The sequence below is a fragment of the Lissotriton helveticus genome, chromosome 6, assembly GCF_964261635.1.
Source record: "Lissotriton helveticus chromosome 6, aLisHel1.1, whole genome shotgun sequence".
Taxonomy (NCBI): domain Eukaryota; kingdom Metazoa; phylum Chordata; class Amphibia; order Caudata; family Salamandridae; genus Lissotriton; species Lissotriton helveticus.
The window spans coordinates 436,725,855-436,740,879 of record NC_136067.1 but is presented as its reverse complement, the minus strand read 5'-3'; the positions used below and the strand labels follow the sequence as shown (position 1 = coordinate 436,740,879).

Sequence of the window (15,025 nt, the reverse complement as noted above, 5' to 3'; positions counted from 1 at the left end):
GCTTGCCGCATCGGTGCTCGCTTCATTCATTGGGTGTGGCCAGGAATTTCCTTCTATGGAGGGACCCATTTCTTGCAGATCTTGCCAGTTCCAAAGCCTCACATCAGAATCAAAGCACAGTGACCCTAGTGGCGCCCACCAAGACAAAGGATATTTCACCCTTAACAATGTTACTCACTCATTAACAGCTTCAAAGATTGTCCCAAATAATTTCAGTCACAGCTGGAAAGGTTCCTAAGTGATGTTAGATACCTATCAAAACATCCGGTAGAGGTGTGGGACCTACTTACTTCCTAGAATCAGGACATAGGATTCCTGACGGAAACCTGGCTTAAACCCAGTTCCACCCCCACTATTACATTAGCACTTCCTGGAGACTACAGGATCCAAAGATTGGATAGACAACCTAAAGTAGGGGAGGGTTAGCCATTGTTTATAAAGACCACATCAAAGTATCTATACTTTGGCACCAATGCAAGACCACTGATTTGTCAGTGAAATTGACGAACTGAATACGATATTCACAGGAGCATGGGATTAAACTCGGGAATAAAATAAATCAATCCTGGACAATGTGAAAAGATCCAGGCGATGGTTTGACCTACGATAGTAGTAATAAGGCCCAAACTCTTAATGTGTCTCCAGGCGGTAAACCTCCCGAATCGTGAAAAATTATATGTATATATAAGAGCCCCCTCCAGTTCTATCGTTGGATCCACGCTGCGACGCATTCGAAAGGAGGCGCGCCAACCCTACGCGCTACGGGATTCTAACCGTCGGGGGATTGCATAGGAATCTGGGCCCCCTTCCTATTATCCTATTATCGCTGGCTGAACTATCGCCTCGACTCTGTTGCTTTCTGCGGGATATATCATTTTTCACGATTCGGGAGGTTTACCGCCTGGAGACACATTAAGAGTTTGGGCCTTATTACTACTATCGTAGGTCAAACCAACGCCTGGATCTTTTCACATTGTCCAGGATTGATTTATTTATTCACAAGTTTAATCCCATTCTCCTGTGAATATCATATTCAGTTCGTGTACCGCCTATTATTTTTCCTGTTTGAAGATAGGGATATTCCTTAAAGACTCAATATAAAGATGTGAAGCTTCAGCCTTGATTTCAATTCATCACGCAATTTTAATTAATCAAAATTATTCTTCGAATCTGAACTCTCTGGTATATTTCGGTCTTGAGAAGATACTGAAGAAACTGTAGATATTCATTTGCATCCTGACGAAGGATTGGTGGATATCGGTCCTGTTCCGAAACGCGCGTCGGCGCTTTTTTCCTTTTTCTTTGTTTGTTTGATCTTTTGTATATATATATATATATATTACCTACTGGCGGTCGCCAGTAGGTATATATAGTTAGGATTTTTTCTCTATGGGTTTTTTGAAAATTCTATGTCTAATAACTTTGGCGTTTGTGGACGGAATCGGCTGAAATTTTCAGGAAAATGGCACATTTTGTTTCTGAGCAGCCCTTGAAAATTTGGGGGGGGGTTCGTCCAGTGGGGGCCGAGAAAAAAGGGGGGTCCCAAAACGTGTTTTTAACATTGAGTTTTCCATAGGGCGGTTGGCCTCACTTTTAGCCCGAACGGCTGAATGGATTTGCACGAAACTTGGCAAAATTGTAGGGACTGGTAGCCCGATGTGCCTTTTGTAGGTCTCAATATATGTGCTCCAGTGGATTTTGAGAAATTAACGTTTAAAAAAAGATATATATCTGTAACAGCGGACCGGTTAGCGCTCTGGTTCGCGGACTTTTCGCGCAACGGAGCTTTGTGAAGCGAAGCTGATTGGTTCTCCGGCGTCTGTCAACATTCCAAACAGTCCGTAGCGGCCGCCATCTTGTCTCTCGGTAGGATCGAGAGACAAGAGGAGGTCAAAACAAAGGGGGAAATAACTATAAGGGGGCATAGTAGATCCTCGCTGACCCCCTAGGTTTGATGTGGAGGTTTTAAAAGGGCCCCGCGGGGCAAAAAAAAATAATAATAATAATAATCGAACGGCTGAATGGATTTGCACGAAACTTGGCAAAATTGTAGGGACTGGTAGCCCGATGTGCCTTTGCTAGGTCTCAATATATGTGCTTCAGTGGATTTTGAGAAATTAACGTTCAAAAAAAGATATATATCTGTAACAGCGCACCGCTTCGCGTACTTTTCGCGTTACGGAGCTTTGCGAAGCGAAGCTGATTGGCTCTCCGGTGTCTGTAAACATTCCAAACAGTACGTAGCGGCCGCCATCTTGTCTCTCGGTAGGATCGAGAGACAAGAGGAGGCCAAAGCGAAGGGGCAAATGACCATAAGGGGGCATAGTAGATCCTCGCTGACCCCCTAGGTTTGATGTGGAGGTTTTAAAAGGGCCCCGCGGGGCAAAAAAAAAAATAATAATAATAATCGAACGGCTGATGACCATAAGGGGGCATAGTAGATCCTCGCTGACCCCCTAGGTTTGATGTGGAGGTTTTAAAAGGGCCCCGCGGGGCAAAAAAAAATAATAATAATAATAATAATCGAACGGCTGAATGGATTTGCACGAAACTTGGTAAAATATTAGGGACTGGTAGCCCGATGTGCCTTTGCTATGTCTCAATATATGTGCTTCAGTGCATTTTGAGAAATTAACGTTCAAAAACAAGATATATATCTGTAACAGCGCTCCGCTTCGCGGAGATAAAATTATATGTGTATTACCTAGCTGTTGCTAACACCAGTTAGCGACGGCTAGTAGGAGATAGCGACCATCTTGGGTCCCACTTTGCATGTGAGTGATATTTATCACTAATGACATGCAAAGTGGGCATGCCAAGATGTTAGCGACTGGAAACAGTCGCTAACATCGCTATCTCCTATTATCAACTTTTGGAAATATTCGAGATAAGCGCGAATATCTCCAAAAAGTAACAGCTGCCCTGAGCAGTTCTTAGCCATGTTATCCAATGGGAGGTGGATAACATGGCTAAGAGCATTAGCTCGGTAATGCATGAATATTGCGGAGTTTTCAGCGACATTAATGCATTGCGCTCGTTTTTTATCGTATTTGCGATAAACCTTGATAATAGCAAGGTTTATCTGCGATAATTTCTGACGGTAAAAAAATCTTTGCAATGCATCGTTAGGGATAAATATCGCTTAACTTTGGTAATATGCCCCAACGTCTGTTAACGTTCGATTCGAAGGAAATCAGGAATTGTTGAAAAACATTGTGTGCGCCATCTTGTCTTTTTTCAAATGCCACACTTTTGTCGTGCACGGCAGCCATTTTAGATGCCTTGACCAGATCCACTCTGTGAACGCTGTCGATCCTTAGCATGGCTCCCCACCCTCGCAAGCATCTCCCCCAGGCAGTGGTCACCCCCGCTCTCTGTTTTATGCATGGGTAATAAACCTCCCCCCATCTGCGCTGTTCTTCCCTGAGAATCACACCCTGTGCCCGCCCGACACCTCCCTTTCGCCCTATTCACTACCGCACCCTCTGACACTCCTTTTCCTCTGTGTCCGATTGTCCAGGCCGGTCCTAGGCTATCAGCTAGCCCTGCAGATGTAGTTTATGGCCACAGCTGTAAAGAATCACCCGTCTTCAAAGGAGTTATAGTAGATCAAGGCCCACACTCGATGAGATCCGTCACAGCAGAAGCGTTGCTATTATCTGAAAACCATTCTGTATTGTGATTGGGGAGGGGACCGAGCGTGAAGCGGAAGATTCCAGGGATGACTCTTTGTACATCAAAGTTTTTACAATTATGTGTCACATTAAAAATATATAGCACTCCGACAAAGTAGTAAGATTATAAAACTTTAATAATTTATAAATATATACAAGAAAACAAAAATAGTAATAACATATAAACATTTTTAGAGAAAAACAACGAAGTAGCGGTCGGCTGTGCGAATAGTCCCAACGCAGCACAACGTCCAGATTTCCGGCGTGGGGCGTCGCGGGGGGTGGGTGATCAGTAGCAAACTGTTGTGCGAATAGTTCCAAGGCAGCAGAACGCGCCGAAATCTAGATGACACAAAAGTGATGTCTAGTAAGTTGCCACCCAGCAAATAACGGCGTGGGGCGTCGCGGGGGGTGGGTCATCAGTAGCAAACTGTTGTGCGAATAGTTCCAAGGCAGCAGAACGATGGCACCAAGGTGATGTCCAGTAAGTTGCCGCACTGGTTTTGGTATCCTACAATGCTGCTCCGAATAACGGCGTGGAGCGCCCCGGGGGAGGCGGCGTGAACGGGCCTCTCCAGGTGGAGTCTCGTCTGTTGTAGTGGGGCGCCCCTTTACCGTTTCAGTTGCCATTCCGTCCGCTTTTGGTCCACTGTGTCAAAATCCGCCATTCAGCTGAGTTGCGCCCACTCTTGCGGTGCAGCGATAGGCGGCTGTCACAGGACTCTCAAAATGGCGGCAGGCTGTTTCCTTTTTGGGCCTGGTCCACTGAAATGGCCCTGGGACACCTTGGAAATCGGACGCTTGTCTGCTAGGTCTTGGACCCCATTCTCGAAAGCGTCCCCTCCGCCTTGAGAATTCATCAAAAGTTTTGGGGGCCCCGACTCCTGCAGGCTTCTGGTGGGGAGCGGCTGCCATGATTGCTCGCGGAATGACCACGACGGAGCTACGAGATGGTGGTGCTCTCATGGTGACGCCAGCTTCAGTCTGAAACATCCAGAAACAAGGTGGGGCTTTCATCGTTTGGGGGAAAAAAAAAGTTTTCATCCAATGAAAAGTGTTGTTTTTAGGTCATATGATCAAGCCTTCCATCATTAGGAAACCAAAAGTAAAATGAACCAATGAAAAGTTTTATAAACAAGTCACATGACCTGTTATGCGGCATAGGGTATAAAATGCGGAGAAAATACGTTGGCACGTGAGGCGGCGTCAGTAGCGGACCGATGTGCGAATAGGCCGAAGGCAATACAACGCGCCAAGATCCGGATGGCATCGAGGTGGTGTCATAGTTGAGAGTTCTGAGCAGCGGTTGTAACACTGTCTGAAGCTTATTTGCAGCTGCTGCAGCTTCACTACGCGCCAAGATCCGGATGGCACCGAGGTGGTGTGTAGGAAGTTGCCGCACTGGTGTGGCCATCCTACAATGCTGAAAGTCGGCGTGGGGCGCCCCGTTGGCCTGTGAGTTTGCGTCAGTAGCGGACCGATGTGCGAATAGGCCGAAGGCAGCACAACGCGCCAAGATCCGGATGGCACCGAGGTGGTGTCTAGTAAGTTGTCGCACTTCTGTGGCCATCCTACAATGTTGAAAGTCGGCGTGGGGCGCCCCGTTGGCCTGTGAGATGGTGTCAGTAGCGGACTGATGTGTGAATGGGGCCAAAGGCAGCGCAACAATATTTTCTACTATATTTCCGGTGTAGAAGAGACCACAAGGCGCTGAGATGCCAAGATCCGGATGGCACCGAGGTGGTGTCTTGCAAGTTGTGGTACTGGTGTGGCCATCCTACAATGCTGAAAGTCGGCATGGGGCGCCCCGTTGGCCTGTGAGATGGCGTCAGTAGCGGACCGATGTGCGAATAGGCCGAAGGCAGCACAACAATATTTTCTGACTGACACCACAAGGCGCTGAGATGCCAAGATCCGGATGGCACCGAGGTGATGTCTAAGTTGCGGACTGATGTGCGAATGGGGCCAAAGGCAGCGTAACAATATTTTTTGTATGGAAGATACCACTAGGCGTTGAGATGCCAAGATTCGGATGGCACTGAGGTGATGTCTAGCAAGTTGGTGTGGTCATCCTACAATGCTGAAACTCGGCGTGGGTCACCCCATTAGCCTGTGAGATGGCGTCAGTAGCGGACCGATGTGCGAATAGGCCGAAGGCAGCACAACGCGCCAAGATCCGGATGTCACCGTGGTGGTTTCATAGTTGAGAGGCACTTCATCTGCAGTGGGGCGCCGAGATCCGGATGGCACCGAGGTGATGTCTAGCAAGTTGCTGTACTGGTGTGGTCATCCTACAATGCTGAAACTCGGCGTGGGTCGCCCCATTAGCCTGTGAGATGGCGTCAGTAGCGGACCGATGTGCGAATAGGCCGAAGGCAGCACAACGCGCCAAGATCCGGATGTCACCGTGGTGGTTTCATAGTTGAGAGGCACTTCATCTGCAGTGGGGCGCCGAGATCCGGATGGCACCGAGGTGATGTCTAGCAAGTTGCTGTACTGGTGTGGTCATCCTACAATGCTGAAACTCGGCGTGGGTCGCCCCATTAGCCTGTGAGATGGCGTCAGTAGCGGACCGATGTGCGAATAGGCCGAAGGCAGCACAACGCGCCAAGATCCGGATGTCACCGTGGTGGTTTCATAGTTGAGAGGCACTTCATCTGCAGTGGGGCGCCGAGATCCGGATGGCACCGAGGTGATGTCTAGCAAGTTGCTGTACTTGTGTGGTCATCCTACAATGCTGAAACTCGGCGTGGGTCGCCCCATTAGCCTGTGAGATAGCAGTTCTTTGGATTTGGGCCTGGCTCGTCTGCTGTAGTGGGGCGCCCCTTTACCGTTTCAGTTGCCATTCAGCTGAGTTTCGGCTGCTCTTGATGCTACAGCGACAGGCGGCTGCAACAGGACTCTCAAAATGGCGGCCTGTTCTTTGGATTTGGGCCTGGTCCACTAAAATGGCCCTGGGACACCTTAGAACTCGGACGCTCGATTTTTTTTTCCTTTCCTGTACATGCAAAAAAAGGTAAATGCCCGGTACGTTACACGCTTCATCTGCCACGATGAACTCTCTAGAGGAACCGAAAAAAAATATAGTTGTGGTAACTATACCATGCATCGTCATATGGAGAGGTGGCAACAATTAATTATAGTGCTGCATAAAAGAGAGATTTGGAGGAGAACCCCTGACCTGCTAGTACATTCATCAAAGAAGTGGCACTGAGAGCTTCAGAGGCAAGGGAAACGGTCCCAAATATTTAGAAGAACTTTGGAAAGATTAAAATGACATGTTTAGATTGTGGCAAATTTATTTCATGTGGACATCTGAGTGTTACTCTAATAAATACAGCATATGAACATCATCATAGTCGATGGTTGGTAGAGACATTTTGACTATATCCTGGACCTGCCCGTCCTCGCCCAAAATGGCGCCAGAATAAATGGGACTCGTAACTCCTTGTTGTGTACTGGTTGCAGAACCTTGAAATCACGAGATACGTATGCAGTTTTGAAGCACATGGCGGGCGGGGACGAGAATTGATTGAATATTTCGACATCCCTATTGATATTAAGTTCTGATGTGTTATTGATTACTGTACTGTTGAAAGTTCGAATTAACGTCACCCATGGTACTTGCCCGCAAATGTATATCTAGATAATTTTATTGTAACTGGCCCTGTCGTATTTTAATTATAAAATGTACGTCCACCGATTCCGTAACTGTTAGACACCTTAGTTCTTGCAACCTAATGGCCCGCCCGTTACGTTCCTCTACAGTGTAAATGTCTATTTATCATATATGATTACAGTTTGCTCCGTGGCCGGCCCACGTGGTTATAGGCTCGTATTTGTATAATGAAATTTTCACAATAAAGGTTTTTAAAAGAAAACATGGTAGTAGTATATACATTGGTAAAGTTTTTAATAATAGTCACTGTTTTAGAATCATTAAAAGGCAAGTGAAATAAAGCAGACCAATTACATGAAGGGTAAAAGGTATAATACGAAGGAACGCAGTAAAGATAAATGGTCAAGGGCTGTTGTGTTTTCTATTCCTGCAACATAAAGTGATCGATAAGAATCTCATATTCAGGCGTATCGGCGACTAAGACAGCAGGTCGACCCTCTTTTGCTCAACGGCTCCGTCATGGGACGAAGAAACGCTCTTTTTCTCGAAAAAAGAATATATTTTACTTGCAGGACAGTTGTAAAATTTCCGGGAAAGTACATTAGCCTGGAACATTATAACATATATTTAAGAAAAAATAATGTTCGGAAGTAATGAAAAGCGTAACTTTTAGGTCATATGATCAAGCCTTTCATCATTACAATAAGAAAAGTAAAATGAACCAATGAAAAGTTTTATTAACAAGTCACATGACTTGTTATGCTTACGTTACGCGCTGCGCGCCCCGGATGACTTCCGGATGCGCTAACGCGGCGCGTCATATGACGCATTACGCGACAACGCAGGTACAGAATATAGTCAAAATGTCTCCACCAACCAGCGGTCGGAACACAACCCCTTTCAGCAGGCTAAATAGTTCTGTTAAATGACAACAGAAGGGACAGGCAACAAGAACCATCAGTCAAAGAGGGGAGGGCTAGTTCTTCTCTACCGGGTTACATTGGGGCGCTACCGGAACTGATCGAATTGGTAGTCTACAGTGTTTCTGGATGTTTCAGACTGAAGCTGGGGTTAGCATGAGAGCAGCACCATTTCGTAGCTCCGTCGTGGTCATTCCGCAACCAATCATGGCAGCCGTTCTTTATCGTTATTTTGGGCGGGGTGGGTGGCGGAGCAGAGCTGTTTTGCAGCCATCATTGTGTGGAGTTCAGTTCATCTCACTAGTTTTGTATTTGTCATGAGGGGTTGTTCCTAATGTTTCTATTTTAGCGAGGTCAAAAAGAGATCCCATTAGTGGCCTACTGATTTTGCTCGATTCCTTTTCTTTTTTTTTACACGATTTTTCGTTATCTGCAAAGACTAAACAGAGTATTGCGACTCTGTGTTTGTTTGTAAATAGAGAATGAACCAAAGAGAACTAATTCTAAAACAGTAAATACTTGGATAACAATGAATCAAATGGAGAGAGAAGCAGGCACGACGGATTACAATGGGGGCAAAGACCTGCGTTAACTACCTTTCACTATCTGCAAAGAGAGAGTACTCCTAATAGAAATGAGGGGGGGGGGCACCATTCAAAGCAGATCAGTGTGCATAAACACGAAAATGTTTTCACTTACCACGTACTTGACATTCGACAGCTTATGATATTTGCTATTAAAAAACCATTGAAATTCACTGAAAAAACCATAGGTTATAGACCATATATAGTTAGGAATTAGCATTTACAAAACCTTGAAAATTCACTGAAAAAACCATAGGTTATAGACCATATATAGTTAGGAATTAGCATTTAAAAAACCTTATTTTACTCACACAAAACCATTGAAATTCCATATATAGTTAGTTGCACTAACTATATATCGCGCACCTGCAATCCACTGCTGATGATGTCACATATTACATCATTCATGACATGGTCAGTGACATCACTGATGACATCACTGATGACATCTCAAATGACATCACTGATGACATCACTGATGACAACATCCAGTGACTGTATGTTTCTGTAAAGTTAAAATGTGTCTTACATATTGAAGAATGAGTGGAAGTATAAGTGTCTGGACAAAGGATTTAGTAGGTGCATGACTGAATGCATGAGTGAGTGATTAAATGTGTCTCACTGAGTGCATGGGTTAGTGACTAAAGTGTCTTAATTTGTGCATCATTATGTCTGTTGTTCTGTAAACTGCTGCATGTTTTGATCAGTAGCTATATGATTAACTATATGGGTTACTGATTGATTGTCCAAGTATTTGTATGGGAGACTGAGTGTGTGTGTGGCTGGCTGGGAGGTGTGTGACTCTGTGCAGATCAATGTGTACTTGTATCAATGATTGTATAACAAGGTAAGTATGTGTTAGTATATGTTTGAAAATGTAAGGTGCTCTATGTTTAACTGTATAGACAAGAAAATGGAAGTGTCATTGATTCTTTACAGGACTGACTAGGTGTGTGAGTAACTCCATGGATGAGTGGCAGACTGTGAGTGTCTGTATAGGTGTATGAGTGCATATGATAGTGTTGTAAAGATGAGTGATTGTATGTATGAATGATAGTATGGGTGAATGAGTGAAGGTGTGTGTAGACGTAGGAATCAGTGAGTGCGTATGTAGTAACTAGTATTGGTGTGTCAATGGTTTCAAAAATTATATTCTGTATTTAACACTGGGTGAAACAGAGGTTATATTAAAATGTGAGGAGATGCATTGTATTGTCACATGAATGATATCATCAGTGATGTGGTCATTGATGTCAAATGAGATGTCATCAGTGATGTCATCAGTGATGTCATTTGAGATGTCATCAGTGATGTCATCAGTGATGTCACTGACCATGTCATGAATGATGTAATATGTGACATCATCAGCAGTGGATTGCAGGTGCGCGATATATAGTTAGTGCAACTAACTATATATGGAATTTCAATGGTTTTGTGTGAGTAAAATAAGGTTTTTTAAATGCTAATTCCTAACTATATATGGTCTATAACCTATGGTTTTTTCAGTGAATTTTCAAGGTTTTGTAAATGCTAATTCCTAACTATATATGGTCTATAACCTATGGTTTTTTCAGTGAATATATATATATATATATATATATGCAAAAAAGAAGAGAACTCTGGATAGGTCTCAGTTTAGGTGGAAAGCAGCTCCTGTTAGAGCACTCTCAACACCAGCGACACTCTAGATCTGCTCACCTCAAATGTCTGTATTTCTATCAAAGTTTTTAAGCATAGGATTAGACAGTGCTATCCATGCCGAGATAGAAAATGACAAAGTCTTTCGCCATTTGAACAGCAAAGTCTTTAAGCATAGGACTAGTACAGTGCAGTCCTTGCCGAGCTGTCAAATAACAAAAGCCATTTATCACTCCAGGCACAATATTACAGCTTTGAATTGGTAAAATACCAACTCAAGCCAACCTGAAATGAATAAAAGCAACCCCTGACACAGTGTTTCGCTCTAATTAGAGCTCTTCAGAGAGGTATAGCTTTGTCCAGTCACAAGGGAGCACCCAGTATTAAGTCAAAACAAAACCCTTTCAGGCATAGAGTGACGCATAAATTATGCAAAAAAGAAGGAGAGAACTCTGGGTAGGTCTCAGTTTAGGTGGAAAGCAGCTCCTGTTAGAGCACTCAACACCAGCGACACTCTAGATCTGCTCACCTCAAATGTCTGTTTTTCTATTAAAGTTTTTAAGCATAGGATTAGACAGTTTGATAGAAAAACAGACATACTGGGTGCTCCCTTGTGTCTGGACAAAGCTATACCTCTCTGAAGAGCTCTAATTAGAGCGAAACACTGTGTCAGGGGTTGCTTTTATTCATTTCAGGTTGGCTTGAGTTGGTATTTTACCAATTCAAAGCTGTAATATTGTGCCTGGAGTGATAAATGACTTTTGTTATTTGACAGCTCGGCAAGGACTGCACTGTACTAGTCCTATGCTTAAAGACTTTGCTGTTCAAATGGCGAAAGACTTTGTCATTTTCTATCTCGGCATGGATAGCACTGTCTAATGCTATGCTTAAAAACTTTGATAGAAAAACAGACATTTGAGGTGAGCAGATCTAGAGTGTCGCTGGTGTTGAGAGTGCTCTAACAGGAGCTGCTTTCCACCTAAACTGAGACCTACCCAGAGTTCTCTCCTTCTTTTTTGCATAATTTATGCGTCACTCTATGCCTGAAAGGGTTTTGTTTTGACTTAATACTGGGTGCTCCCTTGTGTCTGGACAAAGCTATACCTCTCTGAAGAGCTCTAATTAGAGCGAAACACTGTGTCAGGGGTTGCTTTTATTCATTTCAGGTTGGCTTGAGTTGGTATTTTACCAATTCAAAGCTGTAATATTGTGCCTGGAGTGATAAATGGCTTTTGTTATTTGACAGCTCGGCAAGGACTGCACTGTACTAGTCCTATGCTTAAAGACTTTGCTGTTCAAATGGCGAAAGACTTTGTCATTTTCTATCTCGGCATGGATAGCACTGTCTAATCCTATGCTTAAAAACTTTGATAGAAAAACAGACATTTGAGGTGAGCAGATCTAGAGTGTCGCTGGTGTTGAGAGTGCTCTAACAGGAGCTGCTTTCCACCTAAACTGAGACCTACCCAGAGTTCTCTCCTTCTTTTTTGCATAATTTATGTGTCACTCTATGCCTGAAAGGGTTTTGTTTTGATATATATATATATATGAATGTTAATTTTTTGTAAATATTCTGTGCCTTTTGTATATATTGTCTAGTGGTATGATTGATGATGGTCTGGATGGGTGTGATTGGTGAATGTATTGAAGTTATGAGAGGGCGTTTTTCACATATGTTTTGAAATGTAAATAGAGTGTATATATATTGATGCCTTTATTGTTTTTGGATTTATGAATGAACACTTCAGAAAATTAGCATTTCAGAATAAATAATAAATAGACATATGTTTTTCAAATGAATACTCTCAGTGTTGGACAATGATGATGTTTTGAAAAAGATTAGAGTGATTACCTTATTATATATTTTGTCCTAGGGGAGGTCTCTTTGTTCTTGATTTCAGTGTTTTCCCTGCCTCCTCCGCCTAGCACTTATATTCAGGGACCCTCGTGTGTTTTTGACTCTCTCCACAAACACGCCACAGAAATCTGGGACCACGACAACAACACCCACGCCAAGAAAGCTAGATGGTTCACCACCGAACTTCGAGAGTCCAGACACACTTGCCGCCACCTCGAAAAGGCCTGGAGGAACACCAAATCCACAGAAGACAGAATCACCACTCATGCAGACAACAGCAAAGAACTCTTCAACATCATCAAGGAGTCTTCCCAACCCACCAGCAAGTCCACCTACATTTCCCCCTAACAAGACCTCTGCTACAAACTCAGCACCTTTTTTCACCACAAAACCAAGAGCATCTACAACAATTTCGACGAAGACAACCAACACACTGAACCCTCACCAACCACCCCGACACCCTGAACCCAGCGATCGACAACCGGACAGCCCTCACCACCGAAGACACTCTGAAGACAATGAAGTCAATCCACTCCGTTTCCCCCACGGACCCCTGCCCCCACCACATTTTCAACAGTGCCGCCGACACAATCGCACCTATGCTCTGCCACATCATCAACCGCTCCTTGGCAACCGCCTCGTTCCCATATGACTGGAAACACACTGAGATCAACCCCCTCCTGAAAAAACCCTTGGTGGAACCCACCGACCTTACAAACTACAGACCCATCTCCTTGCTCCTGTTCCCAGCAAAAGTCATAGAGAAAGCCATCAACAGCCAACTCACCAGATTCATCGAAGAGCACAACATCCTCGACTCCTCCCAATCTGGCTTCAGAAAAAACCACAGTACGGAAACCGGCATCCTTGCAGCAACAGACAACATCAGTACCTTACTGGACAAAGGAGAAACAGCAGATATCATCCTGCTCGACCTCTCAGCAGCGTTCGACACAGTCTCTCTCCGCACCCTAATACACAGACTCCACAATGCAGGGATCTAAGACAAGGCCCTCGACTGGATTTGCTCCTTCCTCTCCGGCAGAACGCAGCGAGGCAGACTCACCCCCCCCCTTTTCCCCTCGGACCCTACACCAACCACCTACAGAGTCCCCCAGAGGTCCTCCCTCAGCCCTACGCTCTTCAATGTCTACATGACTCCGCTCGCCCCCATCGTCAGAACCTATGGACCCAACAGTGTGTCATACACAGATGATACCCAACTCATCCTCTCCCTATCCAACGAACCCAACACCGGCAGACACAACTTTCAAGAAGGCATGGAAGCCATCGCCAAATGGATGTAAAACAGCTGCCTACAACTAAACAACAACAAAATGGAAGTTCTCATCAAGGGCCCAAACCCTGACGCCTGGAACGACACCTGGTGGCCCCCCGTCCTCGCATGCCCGCCCACCCCCACGGACCATGCACGTACGCAACCTGGGAATCATCTTGGACTCAGAGCTCAAAATGGACCGCCAGATCAACTCTGTCTCGTCCTCCTGTTTCCACACACTCTGCCTCCTACGTAAGACCTTCAAATGGATCCCCCTCGAACACAGAAAGACCGTCACTCACGCCCTGGTCACCAGCAAGCTCGACTACGGCAAGGCACTCTATGCCGTAATAAACCAAAACCTCACCTGCTAGCTCCAGAACATCCAAAACGCCACTGCAAGACTGGTCCTCAACCTGCCAAGACACTGCCACATGTCACAGCACCTGGGCACACTCCTCTAGCTCCCCATCGAAGCTAGAGTCACCTTCAAGATGCTAACCCACGCTCACAAGGCCCTCCACAACACCAGACCAGCATACCTGAACAGCCGACTCAAATTCCACCACCCCAAAGGACCCTACGATCAGCCCAGCTCTCCTATGCCGTGGTCCTCCGCACCAGAAATACCAAATCAGGAGGCCGCTCCTTCTCCTTTCGCGAGGTCAAAGCCTGGAACGACCTTCGCTCCACCTCAGATAACAGATAACAACACTCCCCATCTTTGCAAGACACCTCAAAACCTGGCTTTTCAACAGACCCCCTCCTTGATGGACTGGATCCTGCGATCCCACTCCACCCTCCAGCGCCTTGAGACCCTTACGGGTTAGTAGTTGCGCTTAACAAACACCTGATTGACTGATTGAATGCAACTAAAAGATTGAAATCCTAGTCTTTTGTATTGACCTGCTTCCACAAAACAGATGAAATGGCGCCTTAGTCTACCGGCCTCCTGGCCCCCTTTCCGATTTTTCCATTCAACTTATGGAACTGATCGCTCCCCACATCATTTCCACAAAACATGTTCTACTGCTGGGCGATTTCAATGTACATAGTGAGTGCATTACAAATCTAGATGCCTCGGCGCATCTGGCTAATCTAGCTTCCCTAGAATTAATTAAGAGCAACGAGAGCCCCACACATGCAGCAGGGCATACACTCAACCTTATCCTCACCAACTCGCCCAGTATTCTATGCGAAGATCCCCGTCCGTTGACCTGGACGGACCATGCATTAATCAGCTTTCACATCAAAGGCTCCAAGGCGTATGATGCGCCCCGACCGACCTCCCATCACCTCCGTAGACAATGGTATAAAATCACCCTGGACCTTTTCCAGGCTGCTTTTTCTACTTCTTGGAATGTGGAGTTTAATAATGTAGAGGAAGGTCTGACCAGTTACAGTTCCTCTGTAAAAACGGCTATAGATCAATTTGCCCCTTTGAAGCTGCACC

At 45.2% G+C, this 15,025-nt stretch overlaps 1 protein-coding gene across 2 annotated transcripts in view; it reads right to left on the bottom strand.

Moving 5' to 3' along the window:
* Positions 1–15,025, bottom strand: part of PXDN (peroxidasin) — a 740,799-nt gene that overhangs the window by 34,092 nt on the left and 691,682 nt on the right. The gene's annotated exons all lie outside the window — the stretch shown is intronic.